The 24,132-nt window shown below is 41.2% G+C and overlaps 1 long non-coding RNA gene across 3 annotated transcripts in view; it reads right to left on the bottom strand.

Annotated features, from left to right (window-relative positions):
- Positions 1 to 240: 240 nt before the first annotated feature.
- Positions 241 to 24,132, bottom strand: part of LOC139678189 (uncharacterized) — a 45,633-nt gene continuing 21,741 nt past the window's right edge. The window contains exons 6-9 of one of the 3 annotated variants that reach the window (XR_011698978.1): positions 23,169 to 23,265; positions 15,211 to 15,457; positions 13,472 to 13,559; positions 241 to 1,569 (exon numbers count right to left, since the gene is read on the bottom strand). This is a non-coding gene — a long non-coding RNA (uncharacterized lncRNA). Of the gene's footprint in view, positions 1,570 to 1,754; positions 1,795 to 13,471; positions 13,560 to 15,210; positions 15,458 to 23,168; positions 23,266 to 24,132 lie in introns of those variants that run through there. The other 2 variants (XR_011698980.1, XR_011698979.1) reach the window with 2 other exon arrangements.

Here is a 24,132-nt window from a genome sequence, read left to right as displayed (position 1 = left end):
GCACTGTGACACTCTTTCTTATCCAGTTTGCCAATGGACGTTCATGGTGACATTCTCTGCAAGCAAAAAGGGGGAAAATAAAAAAGAAAAAGAGGATCTGAACCATTCCAATTTTAGTTTCAAGCCTTGTATTTTTATTCCTCTGAGATCAAGTCTAAACATAAATACCAATTATCAGAGCTACAGACAAATGAATAATTTGATGTAAAACAATCCCGCTTTATTCAAATGAGAGTAGAGGTGAAATTAGAGCTATGCAGGATATTATGTTAAAAAGCACACACACACACAAAAAGAAAACAACATGTCTAATTTTAACATAGTGTTGTTATCTGTGATTAATGATTTCCGTGGGTGTATAACTCTTATGCAAAAATGCCATGTAATCATGTACATATTTGATTAAATAGCTTAATTTGTGTTCATTTAAAAAAAATAAAATAAAGCCAAATAAGCTAGATAATGAGTGGGCGTGTTGTAGGAAAAGCAGATGGGATTTGAGGCACTAGCTGTGTTCAAAGGAAGCCACCAATTTCACTTCAAGAATATTTGCGTATGAAAGCTGATATTTTCTAGAAACATTCATGAGTAGAACACAGAGGGAAATTTTGCCAAATTCTGCTGTTTTTAATGGAGGCACACAGGGAAAAAAAAGTTCAGCTGAGCCCAGTTAAATTCCTACTCCATGGGAAGAGCATCTTTATTTTTTTATTTTTCTATTTTTACTGGGAATATTTTTTTCTCTGAGTCAATTATACCTAAAGCATCCTTTTGTTTACTTCTGAGCCCCTGACAACTACCTTGCTGTTCTTTGCCTTCACCTGTGGAATTAAATACTTATTTTTCATCACACAATAAAAAAGACCCCTCTCCAGACTGGAAATAATGGGATTCTTTTGTGGTAAGGCTGTGTAAATCACAGTGTCAAATGAACGGACAAAGCTTTAATGGGGCTAATAAACACGTCCCTCTGTATTGAGCAAGGGGACTTCTTATGAAAATGATCAAATAAAGTAATAAAAAAGAAGGGGCTTCCCCTCTGGGTTTATGAGCTCTCTTGTTACACATCATGTATGACACACTGACTGGCAGAATATATGATGGACTGTCATACATTGCAGAATGACTTCAATTAGGATGATAAGATGACAAGTTCCCATAGTTCATATCTGGGTTGGCTGTGGGTTTTTTTTTTCAGTGGGGCTCTTACTTTGACCTCTTTCTTTCTAATGTTTGATATGAAATTTAAAGGGCTGGCTGAGGTCATAGGAGACAAAATATGACTTATGTCGGGGGAGGGAGAGGAAGGCCACTGGTTTCTTTGTTTGCTCTTATATCCATGGGTAGGATCCTGTAATTCAGCATCTAACTCACTATTAAAAATAATTAATGCCAACAGTTCAACCCACACACACAACTCCAGAATAATAAACCAACAAGTACAGCCTGCCGCTCAAAACTGACTGCGAAAATCACACAACCTACAAGCAAATCCAGAGGCACATCAGACGAGGTGGTGAATGATCCAGCATCCACGAGTATCATTCATGTGCTTTACACTGTCCAGTCCTGCAGGTGAGATCACAGGGACAGAAATACTTTTATTTCCACAGCAAAGTGACTGACTCCAGGCCCACAAAGACACAGTGGAAGAAGCAGAGGGCTGACATAATTTGGACTTCTGGACTGTCCAGCTAAAAGCTTGATTTACCTCTCTCTGTTTGTCTGAGACAGGTAGGAAACTGTAACTTGAAGGAGGAGTTGTGTCCAAGATGTGAGGCAGTGATGTCAACACTGTGAGCCATAGAAAATACAAAAATGGGGATACAAATTAGGAAGTACTTCTAATTTAATGATGGTTTTGAGGGTCTGAAATACTTCATGTGTAAAAAGTACACCCCCAAACCCTCTGTGTTCAAGCCCTTCTTTCAGGGTTATTTTAGAGTTTTTTAAAGGAGTATGTCCCAATGGTCACCAAGAGCAAATATTGCTCTTGTAAGACCTACATGTAATACTACTGGGTCAGGATCAATCTCAGACTGCTTCTTCTGTGGCAGCTATAAAATAGACAGAATGAAGATGGAAAGCTATTCATCCTCTGCAGGGCTAAGCAGTCTCCATGATATTGCTGATCCTGAAGACCATCATCTGTCTGACCCCAGGAATGCTCTCTGGCCAGACAGTATTGCCTCATCCACTCAGAACCTGACCCAGAAATTTTACATTGTGGCATGAAACAGTCCACCAATCTGGAAAAGGGAAATGTTTTCCAATGGAAGATCAAGTATTTTCCAGGTGGCTTACTCTGCAGATTCAGCGTTATTGCAAAGGATTTGCCTTCAAGTCAAAAAATTGCTTGTGTACAAGCCTCAAAAGGAAATCAGTAAGTGGAAGGAGTAGGATAATGGAGGCACTTATCGCTGAACAAAGTCACAAGTTTGATTTGCATAGATCGCGGCAGGAATGAATATGACTTTGAAGAATGGCACATGTCAGGGTACAGCCACAGAAAAGAATACTCAAACATGATGAGAAAGAAAAGCCTCACTGGGTAGAAACTGAATAGCAAACCTCTCTTCACTTCTCCTTAGCTCTGGGAAGCCACTCATATCAGTAGCTACCAGGAAGAATTTCCTGGGCATCTACTCCTTGGGATAAATTGAGGTCTATATCTATATTAATGTGTGCAGAAACTCCTCTTGGAGGAAAAAGAGAAAGAAAAAAGCAACGAATAAAGGGGACAAATTCAGCTGAGTTTAATCTGAACAGTGTATCCATCACCAAAAATGATACAAATCAGCTATTACTGGATCATGCAAAGGCAACTTCACTACCTGTGATCCTTCCTTTGCTTTCTAAACCTCTTTTCAGCCCAGCCTAATGAATTGTCAGAACTGTCAGACAGCTCCAAGGAATGACAAATGTCTATGATTTGCTGCTGCTACTTTGCTGAAAACACCTGATGTATATAGTCTTGAAATTCACTGTTTTGTATTAAAGGCAAGGGTAAGCTGAAGGAATTGGTGTACATGTAGAGTTATTTTCTTTCATTTTACATATATGTGGTTTACCAAGAAGAATATGACAAAAGTAAGTTCAGGTTGAATATTAAAGCCATCCTAAATCAAGAAATGCCAAAAAAATGAAGTAGAAAGCCATCGTCAACCATGGCCCATTGTGGATATTTACAATCCCATATTTCATTATATTTTTTCCTATTATGTATAATAACTGTGTACAACCCAATATAAAACTTGCAATGATATACCTCCATACTTGCATGATATTTTCTTAATCAGAATTATAGATAATAAAACACAAAGCATTCTAACTCCACAAAGAAATTGTTTGACAGACAATAAGCTCAATCAAATAATTAATCTGACAAATATCAGAGTTTGACTTATACAGGCTCCAAACATTTATTAACTTGCAGCCAGATTCTGTGAACATTTGTCATTGACTTAAATGGGTCTAAGATTTCACTTCTTGACGAGTGACAGGCCCTGATGGGTATTTAGTCATTTCTGCTATACCAGATTGGCACTGTACTTAATACATTTGCTAATTCTGTCATAGAACTTACTCTCTATAACATTCCCCTGCATCTTCCCTAAAGAAACTCTTGTGAAGCTGTCCCTTCAATAACACACACAGAAAAAACATAGTTTTGAAAAACAGACAGTACAAGTCTTGCCTAATTAGCCACTTGTCCAGCACTGTAATGCATTTAGAAAAGGCTCCAATTGACTGGGAGGATAATTTTTGCTGCTTCAATGCTTGCTCGATGATGTTTTCACAACAATCACATTGTTTATATGACTTTATAGGAAAAAGAGAGAGACACAACAATGGTATTATCCTGAAGGTAATGGACACAGGGAGGCTGATCTGAGTAAGTTTGGGAGTGTCAAAAATTGTGCTTCTCAGATGAAAGACTGGACACAAAACACTGAGATCATGGAAAGCTGAACCAGCTGTGCAGGAATTAAGCAGAGCTGAAGATTCCTTATACTGTCACAGGGTGAGGTTTACTGTCATAGTGAGCTGCCTGGGGATCCAGTCCAGATTTCAAAACACTGCTAAAAGTAGGAACCTTAATGACAACCATGAGGAAATTTTGTCATATTTCTTATATATCAACTCATTTACACCTTGGGAAATAGAAATAATGCTATTTGTAGATCAAAAGACACTGCCAACTGATCCTCTTCAAGTATGCACAGTGATCTCCATGAATGGTAGAGACAAGGATGATGCTTTAAAGATGGAAGATGGGGTTGAGCTAAGCCTCAAATTTTTGCAAACTCCATTAATGGTTCAGGGTCTCCGCAAGCCAAGAGCATCCTCAATTCTTATTTTCCAACAAATCAGTTCTATTCCAAACAGAGAGTAATTGCCCAGACCCTGTGAGTCTAATAAAAGGTAGGGTTTGGGAGAACGAACAAAAAACCCCAAACCTATAAAATTTAAATTGATTAATTGAATCCCATGACAGACTGCAAAATGGAAGGCCCTTGTGATGTGTGTCTTACAATAAAACTCCATTGGCACACGCTATCACAGCTGCAACATTGGTGTGGCATGTCTGCAGGTGATACAACGTTGTCATCTCTCTGGATATCATCACGTTCCTCCTAAACCACTCCTGGGGAATGGAGGCACAGATTAAACAGCTCCAGAGCTCCAAGCCATCAGTTTGCTGGCACCTAATGAAATCCAAAGCAATCAAGCCTCTAAACAGGGGTCAAACACTGGAGAATTTAATCTAAAAGGCTTTGTCCTCAGTGGTCAGTTACAATAAACCAGGGAGTGGAAAAGAGGTCACCACATATTAAGTTACTGGTTAAGTACTGTGATCCTGCAGCCTCTCCCTTATGAACAATCATGGGTTTGGACCAAAAATCCTGAGTGAAGATACGGGGTTGCCATTCCCTGCGATGTCACATCAAAGCACATTGGCAGTATTGTCTGAGGATTTCACAGGGCACTGGTGCTGGTGGATAACAAAGGGAGCCTGGTGGAGCTCTGGTGCTCATTCAGCTACCAGAGCTGAGCTCCCAGAAGCAGCCTCAGCAAAGGGCAGAAGGAAGCTCTGAAATACTGCTGGTCCCATAGATGCACTGCAAATGAAGATGTGTATATCCAGACAGGAGGAATAATGAGAAATATATGCCAAAGAGATTACTGGGTTCCTCTGTTAGATTAACTCCAGTTTGACAGTGGTTGGGTTTGGGAAATCCTCTATGATTTAAGAATAAGAATCCTTCTCTAAGTGGGCTAAAACTCGCTGCTATATCATCACTTGCTGTTGTCAAATAAATAATCATGCGAAATCAGCTGCAGAGAAAAGTCTCCTGTAGAAGGGAGTTCATGCATGACATATGATATATCTTTTCAAAGGGACAGATACATCTTTCTTACAGCCAGCATGCAGCTTCCTTCACTGCACCTTCCCTCCCATCCAAATCACCTCAAATAAATGTGAGTTCTGCTGTGTTCACAGTAATTCCTTCATTTTTAAACACATAATGGAAATGTATAACTAGTCCTCATAAAAATTTATATCTCAATTCGTCCCTTTAATTTATAACAGGCCCTCCAGGCAGTTATTATTCAAACATTAATAAAATGCCTATGGATCACCAAAAGCATCAATTTTCACATTCACCTCCCCTCCTATTTGTACATATATAAAGCCAGATTAGAGTTAATGCCACTTCTGTGTCTAACAACAATTATGCCTTTAATAAGATAGGAACAAATGATATATTATCTTAATCATGTTAGGAATTTGAGTTCTTTCCATGAAACAAAGTTGAATTTTTTATGCCCTTTGTGACAATTGTTACTTAACAGCCTATATGTTTGGATATTGCAGTTTATGCAAATGTTCATGTTCTATAAATTTTAGATTTATCTCCATTTATCATTCCACATGTTCTAATACACAGACATTATGGCTTAGTGTCTGACTTTGCACACAGTCTAAAATATGATTAGGATACTTTTCATTTATTTATACTGTAGAAAAAAAGGATGGGGGTAGGGGAAATAGCTGCTGTGGAAGCAAGATCCTCAACTTCCATAAAAACATGTACTATGCAAAGCTGCAAAAGCTCTCTTAGAATTTGGCCTTTCATTCATTAACAGTTGAATTTCAAAGGATTTAAGTTTCTAAGGGAACTCTTAATTCTCTGCTCTAAAAGCAGTCACCAGTTCATTGTATATCACACTTTAACAACTCTTACTCAGGAGAGTAATTATGGCTAATATGAGATCTCCCATAGAGGGACAAGAAGACAACTTGAATGCACAACTGTTTTTGGACTGAAGCTCATTTAAGAGGAGCAATGATCATTAGGACCATAAAGATTTGTAGGAAAAAAAGCCCTGGGATCTTTCATTTTTCTGCTGGGAAATTTAAAGCCTCTTGAATTTGGAGAAGCGAGTAAGAAAAGCACATCCTAGGGCACAGTTTGATTCTGCATAAATCGCTACAATTGTATTGACATCAAAAAAACAGTAACTTGTTTAATATGAAAATCTGGACCTCTTCATGGCCATGAAAAAAAAATCCCCAGGAAAACCAACAAAAAAACCCATACCAAAACAGAACAAAAACCACACAACTACAAAAACCGACTCAAAGCACCTGAGTTCTAAAGGAGGTTAGATTTACTTTTAGATTTCACCCATAGGAACTAGCAGTGATATTTCAAGTGGGTGCTAAGCTAAGGGGAAATTACTAGGAATGGAGATGTTGTTATGGTTTCTTTGCACAGTTAAACACAGTGAATGGACTCGGGAACTCAGCTCCAGCACCTTGCCTTCATGGTGGAAATCTGTCTCCTTCAGAGAGCTTGCAGCATTGATCTGGAGGATTTTATTACAGTGTCTTCCACCCCTGCCAGCGGGAGGTTCCCATTCATTCACTGAGATTTCCCTCCATTGCCCGTGCAACGTGGAAAACGCTGATGAAGACTCAGGGAGGGACCAAAACTAAAGTGAACCCCATTAAGACGGAAGTTGCCTTCCTGTGTGTTTCATTATTAATACTGAGTTCAATTACTCTGATTTCTTCTGTTGATGAATTAGTAGCACCAGAATCAAGTCCCTGGCTGATACCCATTTGTCTTTGCTTATAAGTGCTAATGTGATCCTGTTCCTTTAAAATCAAACTCCTGCTTCAGTCACTTTACATCTTTGCAACACTAACTGTCGTTTCACTAATTGGTTCTGTGTAAATGAAACAAGCTGAAAAACACTGTGGCACCAATAAATATTAATAAGTTATTGTTTGTTTTCTTTACCTTGCTTATGAATTCATACAAAGACAGTGCTAAGACATTAACTCCAGTCTATTAATTGCCACCTGATAATTGCCACCTGATACTTTTCTCCTGGATAATTAGGTACCCATTAGTTCTAATCAAGTAGTTACTTAATTATTGCAGTAATTAGTCTAATGGACTAGCAAATTGAAGCTTTATCACTTTTGGATACTTAATGTTCCTGACAGAGTACTTCACAAGTGTCAGGGTTCCTGATTCAGCAACCTGCCATGATGAACCCCCTGCTGCCATCTCCACCCCACCCACTCTGCTCCCCAGGCAGACACAACCCATCTTGGATGTGTGAACCCCCAGGCAACATAAATGTGAGCCCTTTCTCTTTCCCTTTCCCACCCCTGCCTATGCTTCCCCTCCTGTGTTCTTACTGCTCAGCTCATTCCACACCAAAAGAACTTTGCTGGGAAACTAAATAACATCTTGGCATGGAGATCACATGCATTAGGCTGTACAGCAGCGTGAGTCAAAGAAAAGAGCTAATGTTGGCAGGTGTGGGAAGAAAAAAACAACTGTGAGGGGAGAAATAATAAAGAGCATTCATGAATACTCATATACAGCCCCACTTGGAAAGGAAAAGGGAGAGGAGCAAAGCAGACTGGTGGTAAATGAAGGCATGGCTCCAAGGTCTGGGACTGCTAATAGGGCTCTCTTTCATCTCCAGACTGGAGGTGCAAATATAACACAGATTTTTACTGAATAAAAGTTATAGAATGTTTTTTTTTTCTGCTCATGGTCTGTGTCACAGAGTTGGTAGACAAGAGAACGTTTCTCTGACCCATAGTTTTAGAACGAATATAATTTTTAATTCTTTCAGTGTCTCAGTTCCATAGTTCTCCTATATTAAACTGAGAAAGGCATGTGCCATCCTCACCCCTGTACTCTCTCCATGTCCTAGTCCAAACACTGTCCTTGTGCACTATGCTTGCTTTTGGATACAAAGTTTTTGAGGTGGATATAACACAAATAGACATTTTGAAGCATTAAATGTGGATTTATCTCTCCCGTTGATCATCTGATGCATATTCCCTCCTGTTTCTTCATGTCAGATTTGTATCAGAAGTGATCATCAAGCCCTTTGGCAAGTGTCATCTGCCCCAGACGTTGCAATGTGTAACATGTAAGCGCTCATTGTACTGGGAAGGGGAAAAAAAAGATTGATCCTGACCAGAAATAAAGAGCCTAATTCCATTCAATAATGCTTGACAACTTGCTAATGATTAAACTACTTCACATATGTGGTAAGATTATGTATTCTGAAATAGATGTATTTATTTTTCTTGATCAGATAACTCATGTTTCCATTGTGCTTACACTGGAGCACAGTTTCAGACATTGCCCAGAAAAACAGGCCCTGTGATGTGCCTTGAGTGGGTCCTGCTGGGTTTCCAATCAGCCAGGTACCCGAGTTTGCTTTTTATGGATGGCAAGGTACAGGCTGATGGCACTGAAGAGACATGACTGATGCTCACCTGGGTTTTGACCTACTATGGAACTGGAACAAGGGCAAGTTGTAGGTCAGATATCTCTTATGTGTCAAGAACTCTATAATTTAGGTTACAACACAGAGACCAGAGTCCCCGAGTCTACTATTTAACGCAAACTTATAGACCAAATTAAACCACACAATCTAGAGTCCTTACAAACCATGGAATTTAATTTTAATTTTACTAACCTAGCCTATGTTCATATTATCAGACTTGAGAAGCCAACAGCTTTCAGAGGAAACTAGTAAATTAGTAACTTTATTGCTCCTCATTCTTCTTACTGCATGAGAAGCAGTGTCTTTTTTCAGTTACTTTGCATTCTTACCCAAAATATGACAGACTGTGACAGAGAGGTCACCATCCCCTGAGTTTTCTGCCACAGCTCCACATGCATCCATCACAAACTGCTGTGGTTGTCATTTCATCTAAAGTTACTCTTGAGGTAACAGTCAATAAAACCTTATGCTGCTACTGAAAAAAATCATACCACAAAACTGCCTAAACACCTGTGTGGGGCCACTGAGCAATAACAATCCCATGCATTGAAAGCAGAATTAGGCAAAGCAAATTTGGCCCATTAAGAAAACACATTGCTTGAAATTACAGTGCCCCAGGATGCCTAGATACTGCTCCTGGTGCTGCCTTTGGAGGACACAGCTCCCAGCCCTGTTCAGTATGGTACTTCTATTGCCCTAATTCATGTTGCCAAGACCACTGTCTTTGTCAAAGAAATCTGTCAAAGAAACTTTTGATGGTGAGAAACAGTAAAATTCTTGTTCATGAATAGCTGAAAATTGTAACTGATGCTAAAAAATAAGCAAAGCCACTGTAGGAAAGCAGAAAACCTTGGAAAACAAGTGACTGTTGGATCCACCTGGCGTGCTGAGTTGTTTGCCTACTGCAGGCACCCAGAACCATACACGAAGCTCTCAGCATGAAGCCAACAACAGGGAAACACTGACAGCCTCATTCCCACAAATTGCTTGGACTTCTCTGTCCCACTGGAAACAAATTTGGTGTAGAGCTGCTTCTCCCTGAGTGCTCCCCACATGCACAAGCTGGCACCTGAGGGACAGAGCAGGGGGCAGCAGGTTGGGGGACCCATCACAAGGTCTCACCCATACTGTGGCTGCTCCAAGGCTAAAGAGAGACTGTCTGTCTCCAGCACTATCGATCCAGCAGAAGCACTAAATTCTTTTTAAGGATGCAGAGAGACAGTGAGTAAACTATACGTGACAGATGTTAGTCACATTGCTTAATGTACTACTTGAAGGTGTTCAGATGCTCTGGTGATGAGGGTACGAATAAAACTAAGGCAGAATAGAGTGAAACAGGCTAAGAAAGGATTTTTAGTTTTAAAATGCTTAAAAGGCTTTTTCAGATTGTGGGGGTGTAAATATCATAGTACCCACATCATCGATTTTTCCTCAGGAGCTGACTTGGAGGCACGTTTGCAGTTCTTCAGAAATGACACTGTAACAAGCAAATCAGAAGACAGACCAAGAACACCTTTTATGTTGAAAATACCTGGAAAAACTGTCCAATGATTACTGAGAGAGATGCAGAAGTCATTAAGACAAATTTGCTTGAAAACCTTATGATGGTGTTTTATGCATAAAGAACCTCCAAATAATAAAAAAGCAAAATTCATCATACCCTTTCCCCACTTCTCTCAATGCTCTTTGTAGCACTTAGTTCACAGGCTCAGTTGCAATCAATTGTAGCTTGTAACAATTCAGCAGCTTAAGATCTCCATAACAGTTTAGACCACCGCTGTTCAATGGGCTCCACAGCTTTCAGGAAAGCCTGCAAGCCGGTGCTGGGGAGGGGTATGAGTGCAAAGCAAGGAGGAATCAGGCAGGCAAGCTGCTTCCAATTTATCCAAAATCTAAGATTTTTTTTTAAGGGGTGTGGGTTATTATTGGAAAGATCTTAGTCTTCACCTCTCTGAAGAGCTGTCTGACTGCTTCTTTTGTTATTTTCTTGCACGTTTTGAAATGAATGCCAGCCTATAGGATAGAGGGAATAAGACAAGATCAAAGACAATCATTCAGCTTTCTGCCACCGAATAAAGCAGGGCTGTTTGTCTGTATGGTAAAGTTAGTAGCAAAGTAACTACAAGGTGGCCACTTAATGGTTCCTCATGAGAACCTCTGGTGAACATCTAGTGAAAGACACCTTGCACAAGGGGAATAGGAATATTGCCTAAGAGATGGCCCCTGAAATGTCAGCAAGGAGTAGCTAAGTCACAGTCAGTCTGAGCATTGCTCTCATCTCCTGACGGCCACGAGCAGCCACATCCTGGGAAGAGTTTGTCACCCAAACAATTCAGTGGCAAAACAGCTCTCAAAAAGCAGTGGCTGGCAAGAAGAATCTGAAGAAAGTGGAGTGATAACTACTTTGAAAAGAAACCCCAAGCCATAATTTCATCCTTCTGGCCATAACCAGAGAAAGAGCTGGAAGCAGCAGCAGGAGCAGCAATGATATAAGCACAGCCATCCCTAGTCTGAACCAGCCCCCCAGAAACAGACACTCCTGTGTCCTCTTAAAGCAGCAAATAACCTGCTTTTCTGCTAACCCTGCTTTCCCTCTCTTTTAGATCATCCTAGTGTAGCATTGAGGGGATCCGAGGGTAAAAGTATAGACAGAGGAGGACAAATCACTCTGAAATTTGGCTGTATGGGTGGCTGAATCCCTGGATTTGGGGATCTTTGCTTTTTTCTGGTTTGTGTTTTTTTACAGGTTGTTCTCATCTGCGTGTCAGACGGGGCCATGATGAAACCCAACATCTTGTGGAGACATAAAATGGAAAACAGGCAACTCATCAGAAAAGTAGCAGCTGTTTTACACCATCACAAAACAAAATCATCATACACTAAAAAGTAGATTTAGCAGTTTAAAAGAGCTACTAACGCAAAATTAGCTGGAGACAAGAGCGTGGTTTTGTAACTGACAGTGCTTCACTCAAACACCCTAATTCATGTAAAAACAACTTAGGAAACATTAAACGGCTGATGCTCTTGGAAAGGGGAAGAGCATCCACTTTCAATGGCTGCTTAGGAAGAACACGCAGATTTATTACATCCTTTTTTTTTCCTTTTACAAATTTTAAATAACAATTGTGTCAAAACTGCCACCTCTTAAATAACAGTAATGCTATAGTCCTCCTGACAGAGGGAGACACCAGCTTTTATTGGCAAGTCATTTGTATTTATTGCGGGCTGAAAGCCAGTAAAAAGGTTGTACAAAACTTTAACGGTGAATGAGACGGAATAGGAAGGCCTTGAGCATTTTGGATCATCAAATACTTCAATAACTGGATATGGCTGTTCATACAACCATAAATTCATACACATAGAAAGGATATAAAGACAAGATTGCCACATGAATGGACTTTCTGTTGCCTTCTGGAGACTCATATTGTAAGTGCGATCTGTGCTAAATACAGGTGCAACACAAGCTTTCCTTTGGCCCAGCGATATTTCCCATTGAGGATGAAAATTTCCCTGTGCTGTAGCTACATCCTGCCCATAACCAACACAACTCCTGAGAGTCAGAAATTTGCCTGGCAAGAGATTCAGCTCATCACTTTACTACAAAAGGATATGTGGCTTGGCCGGAGGTCTGTCATCTTGTAACAGTGAAGGGGTGACTCCTGATTGCTTTGGACTAGATTTAATTTGTCCATACAATTACCAAGATAAGAACTTGGTTTACTTTTTCCATGAAGTAGCTGCCCTACTCTGGCTGAGGTGCTTCCATATCTCCCATATTGTCAAGTCCCTTCATCTATGTGATCTGACCCTGCCTGTCTTAAGGGATCAAGTTCCATCAGCTCCTGCCTGAGGAAAGAATTCAGGGCTGTATATAAAGAGGAATAAAGTTTAAGCTGAGGTCTGACTATTTTTTCTATGCAGACAAGTTGTGGCCCTGAAAAAGTCTTTTGTTTCCTAAAAAATTATGAGGATGGGAGCATAAAAAATGCCCTGTACTTCAAGGGTATTTTTATTTAGATCCTACTCTTTAAAAGACTATATATAGCAGTATGAGTCTAGTTGCAATACAAAGTTTGAAGAGTTGCAGACTCTTGGAGGCAGTCTGATGGATCTAAATTTTTCAGCTAAACAACATCTATGCTCTTGACCTGAGACCTAGATTTCACATTTCAGGAATTAAATGAGCATCATTTTCTAAAAGACATTAGACCAAGGCTGGGCTATCCAAAGCATGGCTTCACAATTTAGATGAAGATGTTGTCCTGTCAAGGAGACAATACCTGACATATCTTTTTTCTCTTGAAAAGCCAGACCTAGTTTACTACACCACTTTGTGGCTTGCTATGTGCAGGAGGTAAAGGAAAAGAGGAGGTTGTTCTGGATTTAACATCCCTTAAGGGAGTGTCTGCAGTAACAGGGCATAAGGCTTAGTGACACAGATGATCTGGCCTTGTCTTATATTATTCTGTTCTCAATTTATCCTAAGACTGTGCCAAAAACCTGCCAAAATATAAGGGAAATATTTGTGACCCCTGCCAAACTGTGAAGCTTCTGTGCCTGAGTTACATCACATGCTTTGATGAGACAAAAGGATTTGAGCTTGAAGAAAGGGAAGTGTGAAAGGAAAGGTATTCCCTACCTGATGCTGCAAAGCTGGGGTGTGTGTCTGAGTGCTCATCCTCCTTCCATGTAGAAATCTTATTTTTCTCAGGAAGGCGTTCAACCTGCTTAAAAAAAAATTATTTAAAAAAATTAATTTTGATGGGTGCAAGTAGAAGAGATCCTTCTCCCTTGAAAGGGTTGTATTCAGCCTCAAGGAATTGGAGCCCACATCTTTCTTTTGCTGCAAACAGAGAAATTTAGGTTGTGGCTCACAGGTGTGTCCCAAAATGGGATCTTTTAGGATCTGGCAGTCCCTAGAGCCACCCAGCTGCAGCCCTGGGGGGATGGAGAGAGAACCTCACCACCATCAAGGCACAGAGCCAGAGGAGAGATCTACTGATCATGTTTCAGATCAGATGGGTGGCTCTAAGTGACCTGTAAACACACTCCCTGAGCCCTGAGCCACAACATTAAGATCCTAGCCACCACTAGCACTTCTGAAGTAGTTATTAGTGACTGAACTAGCACTTGTCAACTGCGACTTCAGTTTCAAGTAATAGTTTAACAGCATCAACTTGAAAAAAAGGTTATATTTCAGCGTGTCTGGTGTGCTGCTGACACTTAAAGGAAATAATTGGTAGACACAGAGCAGGGGCAGATGCCAGTGGTAGAACAGGAGAGGAGGTTGGACACTCAAAACAAAAATTCAACAATATCATGTGATACAAGAGCCAGGAATCCATCCTAAGCCCTGGCATAAGAAGGGTGATGAAGCTGTAACGCAACCTGTGGAAAGAGCTCTGTTCTCCCCACTAGGAGTTGAGCTGCTGTGACTTTTAAAAACTCATCTGCAGTTGCAGTTTGCAGCCCTGTTCTGACAAGAGGACAGAAACATGTTGCCCCTTGCAATTGTTGGCTAGCTTTTTGGAAAGCACATGTAATGCAATCTCCAGCTGATTTTTGGCTTCAGGAAAACAAAGACCAAGAGAAAGAGCATTTGTGTATGCATGTGTACTGTGGAGAAGGCAGGAAATTGCCTGGAATGCAGTGTACAGTCTCATTTTACCTGTACTTTGGCTGTGTGATGCTAAAAGAGAGGAATTAGCATGCAAATCCAGCAGCCTCCTAGCTGTCATCACCTTCCAATTAGCTGCATTTGATTTCAGTGGGCACTGATGGATTGTGTCAGCAAGTGAGGTGGGATGTATAAAAGGTGCTCTGGCTGCCACAGGCGGGAGAGGGCTGCGTGTTTGCATGTTTTTCCCCTGTGCTGGTTGCCAAAATAAAAGCACTTCTGTCACTCACTGGACAGGGGAGCTGCTTGTGATTGTGGTAACTCTACATTTTTGCAAACATTGATGCAACAGCCATAGAATCATAGACTATTCTGAGCTGGAAGAGACCCACAATGATTATCAAAGTCCATTTCCTATTTGATACACCCGTTATGAAGGTCAAAGCAAGGGTGTCTCAAAAACATGGTTTGAAGGAGTGTTTCTGGTTACCATCCCATTCTGCTCCCCTACTGCCATTTTATAGCCCTTTTCTAATTTATTTATTACCAGCATTGCATGAGGCATCTCACAGTCCCCATCACTGAGGTTAAGAACCTGCTGTGCTTCATGCTGTAGAAATACAAATCTTGTTTCTTCCCAGGAAATGCACAGGCAAAACCAAGGGAAGAGGAACTGACAAAAGAGCAGAAGGAATAGCATGAGAACATGCATGAGAATAAAATGCAGCTGCATCCAGGGAAGGAGAGCTTTGTAAACTTACCTCTTATTGTCCTAGGGAGACAGAGTGTCTGTTCTAACCAGCCAGTCTGAGAGTGTGGACAGGGCTCTGACTCCTTGGCTGCCACTATGACCTTCTCCTGCCTGTGACCAGCAGTGTTGCAGCAGACCAAGCTGAAGTGGTAGAGTGTGTGACTGTGGCAAAAGAGCTTCTTCAGAGTGAAGGATAGCTTGTATTTGTTGAAATAGAAGAACTCTCATGGAGAAAATCTTATTTCCAGGAAGGAAGCCTAAACACCAACAACTTGGTTACACCAATAAGCCAGAGAAATTACATTGCAGAGCAGTTCTGAAAAACAAGCATGTGATCTCCTTTCTGGAGAACAAAAAAATAGGATTATTCCACAGATAAAATCCAAGTAATTCTAAACACTGTAAGAATTCTGTTTTGTGGAGGACCAGGAAAGTGAGCATCTTTTCTGTTTGTTATAAATAAAACTCAGAAAGACATAGACACATTCTGTACATAATAAATAAGAGGGAGGTGAGCCAGTTACTAAATTGCTTACATTAGAAGTCTTAGTAACAAGTGTGGGCTCCCGGTCATGATATTTAAAAAAAAAAAAAAGTAAAGGAAAGAGGGAGACAGGGACAAAGTGGCAAGATTTTGTGAGGAGGTAATTTGAAACTCATGGTCAGCTTAAGATGACAGCTCACCACAAGTGAGTAAATGTCAAAGGAACTGCATGAAAATTTAGCTTTGGACAAAAAAACAAGTCAGGAGTAGACTTGTGAGTCACTGTCATAGCAGTGATGCTTGAGTTGGAATATGCAGACAAGGTTGCCTAGAGAAAAAGTGGAAGAGATTAAGGATTTATATTTTTGAAGCCAGGACAAAATTGGAGGGTGGGGAAATAATTAAGAACCTTCAGTCAACCAGAGAAGCATCAATAGATAGAACAGATTTCAAAAAGTAAGCAATAATGCTAAAAATTGCTGATGGGTCAAGATGCTGGGGCTGTAAAACTGCTCTCAAGTTTTGCCTGAGAAATACAGAAAGGTTTTGTTGAGAGCTATTTCAGTGGGATGTACATAGGACAGAGAAGTTGGAGAAAGCACACTGAACAAGCCTAGATGGGAAAGGGAGCAGGGTTTCCAGAGGGGCAAACAAAGAAAGAATGAAATGCTCTCAAATAGAATACAGCACTGTAATTATGAGAGCTGGAGAACACAGAACAGTGAAAGGTTCAGTAGCATGAGAAAGAAAACGAGAGGGGAAACTAAAGATCAAGAGATGAAATTAAACTTCTGGGTTATAAGGGTAAGAAAAGAAGAAAAATATTTGTGACTCTGATGGGAAAGGGAAAAAGAAGGGAAAAACAACCTGATTCAATTTTCTCTTCAGAAAAATCAGCAAGAGCCTGTACACTACTGTAAACAAAGAGAAAAGGGGAAAGTTGAGGAAGAAGTAAAAACTGCATTTGGAAAAAGATGTAGGAGATGAGGACCAAGGGCTGAAAGAGAAGAAAGGGGGGCATTATCAGGTGAAGGCAAATAACTCAGATGTAGAGGAGAAAGTGAAGCTGGAGTGGACCTGATAACTGCACCAGTGAAGGGCCAGGATGGGACAAATCCGAGGAAAGAGAGCAGAATGGATTTCAGATCCATCTTGACCTGCAAAATGATAATTGAATTTGTTCTAAAAGCAAGGAACAATGAGTGAAGAATTTAAGCTACTGTTGAAAACAATTGAACTGTAACAAGAATATCAATGGTACCCTGAGCTGTACATCACCTGTTTCTATTGGGTTTAAACACCTTAAAAGAGAAGCTTAAAGGAGCCCTGCGACCTTTGGCATCTACCTGAAATCAGGCCTGCAAATCCACCCCATGTCTTGCTCAGACTGAGAACTTCTGTCCTTGAAATGTTAAACTCCTTATCTGGGTAGGTGTGGACAGTCTTGTGTATCCCAGAGACAGGAAGAAATTTGACGTGAGTATGTCATGGGGAAGGGGGGAAATCCCAACTCTTGAGAAATGTCGAGAGTGCATGTATTTTTGGCAGAGGATGCCAGTCAGACACGTTCGCTGTTAGCATCCATAGAGCTGAATTCTGAAAATGAACTGCAGTACAACAAACAGAGATTTCACAACTGAAAGAGGCACACTGGCATTTGTATTAGCTCTGTTTGACACAATCTGATGAGCTGGGCTTGGCTGGACAGGAGCATCCACCATCCACCCACTTCCACTCCAGCCTGCCATCCCCTCTTCCCCATGTCTTTCTCACCATCCTGGGAAGAAAGAAAATCATAATCCTCCTGATGCTCATTGCTGTAGGAAGGTCAGTTCCTGGGCCAAATGCTCAGCTAATGAGTGGAGGCAGTGCTTTTACCTTGTTCTGACTGAGGGTTTCTTGTGACAGACTATGGCCACCAACTCAAGTCAGGAGCATTTGACAGAGCCCAAAGAAGAAACGTGGTGGGGTCAGGGGAGGATCCACTCCTCCAGGATAGTCTGCACTTCTTCACTGACCAGAGTGACTCCTTTGACCTTGGTGGAGTTACCCTGATTTACCTGATGGAAGTAGCAGAATCCAGCCCAATAAATTCCATCTGTTTTATAGCTTTGTGTATGAAAGGAAGGGAAGTTCAGACCCTCAGTCCCCAGGGCTACTTTGGGGACTGACTGTCAAGGTGTGTTTTTTATTGTGTGTACTGCTTGTCTGATGATAGGAACTAAATTGAGAAGAGGCTCATTTCTCACAGGCCACTGAGCAACCAGAATGTGCTAACTGTCATACGTAGGAAGCACTCAGGTGTCGGGATTGTCAAGAGAGAAAGTGCAGTGCTTTTTATTAACTGCAAGAGCAATCAGCTCTGTCTGGGTCTGCTCAGTCTTGTGGAAACACATAGTTCACACTGGGCAATGCTCAGAGGCTTAACACAGGTATCAACACTGTGCCTCCGGTAATAACTTCACATCAGAGCTGTTGCATTACAGACTGTTGCATAGTCACAACTGTACTCATGGTGCTTGGCAGTCTGATCCCTTGAAGGCATTTGCCAAGCCTGAATAGGCTGAAAATTGCACGACTTCATTGCATATTTAAAATGGATTTTGTCTTGACCTCCAAGGTCTTGCGTGGTTTATGCAAAGGCTGTGTGCACCCCTTTGCCTCGTGTGGTGCCCTGCTCAGAGGCTGCCTGTGCTGCTTCAACACCAAGTCTGAGCAAATGCAGCTGCTCCAGGGTTTTGGAACACAGCAATACAACCAGGCAGCATGATACATGGCAGAGGGACCCCAAAAAGAAAGAGTAATAAAGATTCAGGGTCAGACCAGACGGGACTCTGAGCAACCTGGTCTAGTTGAAGATGTCCCTGCTCATTGCAGGGGGTAGGACTAGATGACCTTAAATGTCCTTTCCAACCCAAACCCTTCTATCATTCTGTGGAGGTGTTTTCAAGACCCTAGTAGTCTTTTTTGCCTTAAATTAAGGACAGGTCTGCAGAGCCCTTCCCTGAAGGATACAAAAATACCCTGGTTTTGAGGGGGCTTAAATCTGATCTTGAATTTATTTTGGGTAACTTCATTTGAACTAAAATTGGTTTAAATTCAAACACAATTAAAAAAACTCAAATTACACTTTTGAAAACTATTTCTAGCAGCAGCATCAGTGTCTTTTAATGGTGGTAAAAGAGGCAGATGTGGTACAGGTTTCATTTGCATTCTGACACCATGTCACTGCTGAACTCTGTGAGAGGAGCTAAGGGACTTTCTTTTCTCAGCTGGGACATCGTCAAACATGACCCAAAGCCATGATCATGAGTAGGAAAGAGGTCAAATATCCCTCAAATCCCTAAATTGCTTCCACACTGCCTAGAGCTTATGACAAACGGTATAAAAGGTTCAGTCTCTGTCAAGGAGTCAGTCCCTACATATGTAAGAGCTGCTGCACCTCAAGAAGCACCAGAAGTGGGGAAAATCTCTAACCTGTTGCCTCAGCTGGGAGTTGTGTGCCTGCAGTGATGGGTCTATTACATTTCCCTAGCATAAAGTCAGCTCACAATTAAATATATGTGTGTGGGCAAAGTTCCAATCTGTTTACTTCACCGCTCTACCCAGGGAAAGCCCGGAGAACAGCATTAAAGCAAGAGGCCAACTGGGCCAACAGAAATGTTCACGGCTGGCTGCAGTGCAGCACTTAGTTGCAAACACAGAAAATAGCCCACTACATCAGAGAGAGAAAAATGAAATATGAGAGGCACACTGCCACTGCAGCAGCTGAGTCTCTCCCTTTTCACATGGTCGGAGTGCTGAATGTCCCTCTCTGGTGACTCCAGGGTGCAAAGCTGCTTCGTGGTGCTCTACAAAAAGCACAGCCCCAGAGCCATGCATGTGATCCCCTGGTTTATTAGGGTGAGCTGTACATTTTGTGGACAAGTGAAGTGACACATCCTATCACCAGAGCAGGGTCAGTGAGCTGTACAGCAGTCTGTGCCCTTAGCAGGTGCTTCAATGTCAAAGGTATTAAAGCTGGTTATTTTCAGCGCTGTGCCAAGTGCTGTGCAGGCTTGTTCCTCCCCTACCCCCATTCTAATTAAATTTATAGGCAGCAACTCTGATCTGGGCTAAGAGTGGAGCTGTCAAGTTAAGGGAGAAGCACCAGCAGTGCAAAACCCTCCAGCTGGAAAGATGGAGTTTCTGAGGGTTGCTGTATTTTCTGGAAATTATCTTTCCAGTCTCATCTCTCATGTATTTCCTGATATATCTCATCTTTCTCTCTGTCTCTCACATATCCAGGTGCACGCACACACACAGAGGCACGTGCCCACTCTATGAGTTATGTGCTATAGTGCTTTGATTTGGTGGATTACCCATCTTTACAGGAATATATACAATATAGCTACGGGCTCCATCCTTCTGTCAGCTACAGCAGTGTAAGGCAGACTGCTCCAGCAGTGAATATGCCTCAGGTGATTTAACCCTAGATACAGGCAGTTCCAGTTTTCAGTGGAGCTGGTGAGAACAGCAGGTTTGCAGCTCTCAGCTGATAGTCCTATGAGTGCGTGGTGCAAAGTTGTCCCAGGTTTGCACCTCATTCACCACCAGAAGATTTGTTAGAACCATGCTATGAGCAGGTCCCAGATAAACTGGGACAATCTTGGTCACTGTTCCAAGACTAATTTCCCTAGCAAGGCACAAAGCTGAGCTCTTCATGTGATTTGCAGTAGGTATTTCCTACAGCTTTCAGCTTCACCTTAGACCATCCCTGCCAGCTTCAGTGTCCCAGTGGAATTCTTCTATACTGGCTTAGTGCCTCCAGAGACAATAGCACCCTAAGGGATGAGGCAGCCACAGGACCTACATGGTGCTCTTTTTGCCATCTTGAATTGTTCTCCAGGAGTTCACCTGACCTAGAGTGGGAGATGTGATAAGATGACAGTCAGCAGTAAAGTGGCAGCATGCCAGACAAATGCATTTTCTACAGCCCTTCTGAGGGTCATGTCACCAAAACAACTTCAAACTACAGTGTATTGTTGCCTGCCCACTCTATGGAGGCAATTGGCTGGTTTCTGGCACAGTAGAATGCTCATCCAGTTCATTTCCCTCTGCCCAGATTGAAAGAGGAGAACAATTCTAATAAAGCCATCCCATCCAGAGGCTGCTCACAAAATCACCAGGGAAGAGGGCTTGGGGGAGGATTTCAATATGTTGTACACATTGCAGTTGGCTTTGAAGCAAGCTAAACAAATGGGAGGGATGATGTGATTCTGATTTCTGCATTTCCTGGATGAGATGTTGCATCACAAAACCCAAACCTCCTCCCCAGAGTTTTCAGAAGAAAAATTCCCCTTGACCATTCTACTACAACTGCTATTCTTAAAGCAGTTTTTCAAAAGTGCAACAAATCAGACAAAGAGAAGGGGAAAGATATATAGGGACTAAAGGATAAAAAATTACTTTTTGGTAGAGTAGGGAACCTGCAAGAGGTGCTGAGTGCCCACAAGGGAGGGGGATTCTGAGGGAAGATGGACTTCTTTCAGAGTCAGGCGTTGGGTTTTCCCTGTTACTATTTGCTCACCTTTTCTCAAGAAAAAACCACAAACAAACAAAAAATATGAAATGAAAAAAATCAGCCAAACAAAAACTAAAATACACAACCCAAAACTTCATGGCTGACAAGCTGACAATGTTAGAACTCTTTCTTTAAGTGCCAGTGGTAGGTGATGCAGAGAATGAAGTACTTGTGATACCTTGGTACCATCTTTAAGTAAAATCAAAAAAGTGGAGTTTGGGTGCAGTTTAGGTCTCCTCATGAATGGCTTAAGTTTTAAGATGTTCTGAGATATAATCTGGACAATTTGTCATCCCTTTCTCACCCACAGAGAGGATAATTAACACTGTAAAATGTAGTAGGCTCTGTGTACCACTTTCTGATGTCAGGGGCCCATTTTAAGGTCAATGATTGAAATCCTCTGATGGTGTCAGCCAAGCTTTTGCATCTGTTGCTAGGATTTTACTCAGCAAGGACTCTTAAGAAAATGTACATTCATTAGTTTAAAAGAAGACAAAATTACCCATCCAAACTGCACCATGTTACTTTTGCCACTAACATGTTTCACCTAAGTAGGTGGCAATAAGTGCATTTGCTAACTGGTGATTACCAAAAGAGCTGATTACTAAAACTTTTTCAACACAACTTGGAAGAAAGTAAAGTTAATAATGGAGTTGATCTTCTATTTCAACATGATGCAATTTTTATTAATTTTACTTGAGCCAATTTGTAATGGGAAGGGAGGGAGAAAAAGGGGGAGAGAGCTTGTATTCCTTTGAACTCATGCTGCAAAAGAGGCAAACAAATGGTAAAATATCTTAATGTACTTATATTTTTAAATCCACATTAATTATAAATCCACTTATTCTTTGTAAAGGCAGGAGCTGCAGCCTGGTTGGGGAAGGGAATAAGGGGGTCATGTATAAATTGTCTCCCAAGGACCCCACTGAAATTTCCATAGCATTCAACATATGACACTGATGTGTGAAAATTGACATGAAGATTTGAAAATTGGGACCGAGGGAGACGAAGCATAAAATAACTTCAATTTTGCGCTCTCTCTGTCTCTCAGAGGAATAGTGCAGTAGACTGACCAACACAACACAAACAAGTGAAGGGGAGAGAAAAAATATTCAGGGAGAAGGATAGGAGTTATTAAAGAGAAAACACACTCCTCACTCACAGAGAGAAAGGATGATCAATGGATTTAGTCACAGAGAAATTCAAGCAGAAAATTGCTGCTGTTTTTTATCTGAGAGGCAGAAAGTTTAACCAAACCAAAATTCTCTCAACTCACTCCAAGGCAAACAGTGAAGAAAACCAGCATATTTTGAAACAGTGGGAGAATTCTGTGTGTGTACGTGTAATTTTTTTGTGTGTGATACTACAAGTGTTACTCAAATAAATTGTGGAGTCCTCACCTCCAGAAAATAGATAGAATTTATTCTAGATCTATTCTTTTATTCCTTTTACAGTTTTCAATGTGGATTTTCAGAACTAAGTATTGGTATTCTGGAGCCTCTTCCTAACACTTGTCTGCATCCAAAAACAAAGCCAGCTTTAGGACTGGCCTCTACCCTTCCCGATAAATGATCACTTTGCAAAGGCAGCAGGTACCAAAATGTCAGCGATCTATGAAATAACTGCAAAGTTTCTCTCTTGATGTGTAATTGCTGTTCACAAATAGATACCCAAAATTTTCTTAGAACTGATTAGGTGTGTCCAATAGTTCACACCTTTGAGTTATTGGTCAAAATGTTTAACAGAGTTAGAAATTCCCTTTGCATTCTCAGCAGGACCATCCAACTCTGCTGTGTTGTATTACAGACAGATATGATACATGCAAGAACATGGAGGTTTAGCAAAATTTGATTTGTCATAAACTTGGCCTTAATGTTCCACACCTGATCTGCTCTGCTTTATATGAACACTCAACACTCACCATCATCACAAGCATTGAAGAAGAGTCCTGTTGCTAAGGCTGCTGTTTTCTTTTTGGGTCACAAGTTGTTTGCTGGTTTCTGTTATCCCATAGACATCTGCAAGACAATGGAAGTGCAAGTCTATACATTTCTGCTATGTGTATGGAGATAGTGATGAGACAGACATACAGACCACGGCTTTAGCTTTACAACTATTTGTTCCCTAGTCACTTCAAGTCCTAAGGTCATTCTCAGGCTGAGAGGATACACTGTGCAGTCCTGCACACTCAACCGTCTCCCCAGCCTATTTTTCTTGGGCTTACTTACTTTATTTTATTTAGCTTTGTGGCACATAAGGTTCCTTGTGCACGCTGATATGATGATCTACAAGACCAGTGTTCACATGCTATGGATCTCATTTATTACGAAGTGAAGTATATAATAATGAAAAATAGCTGCAGCTATTCCTCCTCTCTCCAGGGTATCTCAGCACCCTTATGGATGACCGCACACACAGTCAGCTCCATAGAAACAAATGGAGGGGAAATGGCAACACGGTGCTCAGAGCTGGAGGACTGAGTGCCTTTGGTCTGGAAGCACACTTGATCCATAGCTTCTGTTGAAGGCACATTACAGAGAGTACTGAAAAAAATATATTTTTTGAAACAGCGTGACTAGATGTGGAGCAGATTGGCCTTGTAGGAAACAGGGAGCAGGCAGAGAGGAGAATTCTCTGCTGTAACAGCCCGTAGGAAGCATTTGTCAATAAACACCTTGAGGATTTTCAATAGAGTCCAAAGGAAAATGCCCCACAATTCATAGTCTAACACAAGAGCTGCCCATCATTGACTCTTAATGCTCTACTGAGCATGAAAACAACAGCATGGAAACAATATGAAAAGGCCTTGCAGGTAATTTCACAGGGTAACAAGAAATGCCAGGCTTATTGTAATTACTGGCACTGGCAACAACCGAGTTAGTTTA

The sequence above is a fragment of the Pithys albifrons genome, chromosome 13 (assembly GCF_047495875.1).
Source record: "Pithys albifrons albifrons isolate INPA30051 chromosome 13, PitAlb_v1, whole genome shotgun sequence".
NCBI classification, from domain to species: Eukaryota; Metazoa; Chordata; class Aves; order Passeriformes; family Thamnophilidae; genus Pithys; species Pithys albifrons.
Note: the sequence above shows the minus strand (reverse complement) of the source record. Positions and strands in the feature narration are given on the sequence as shown.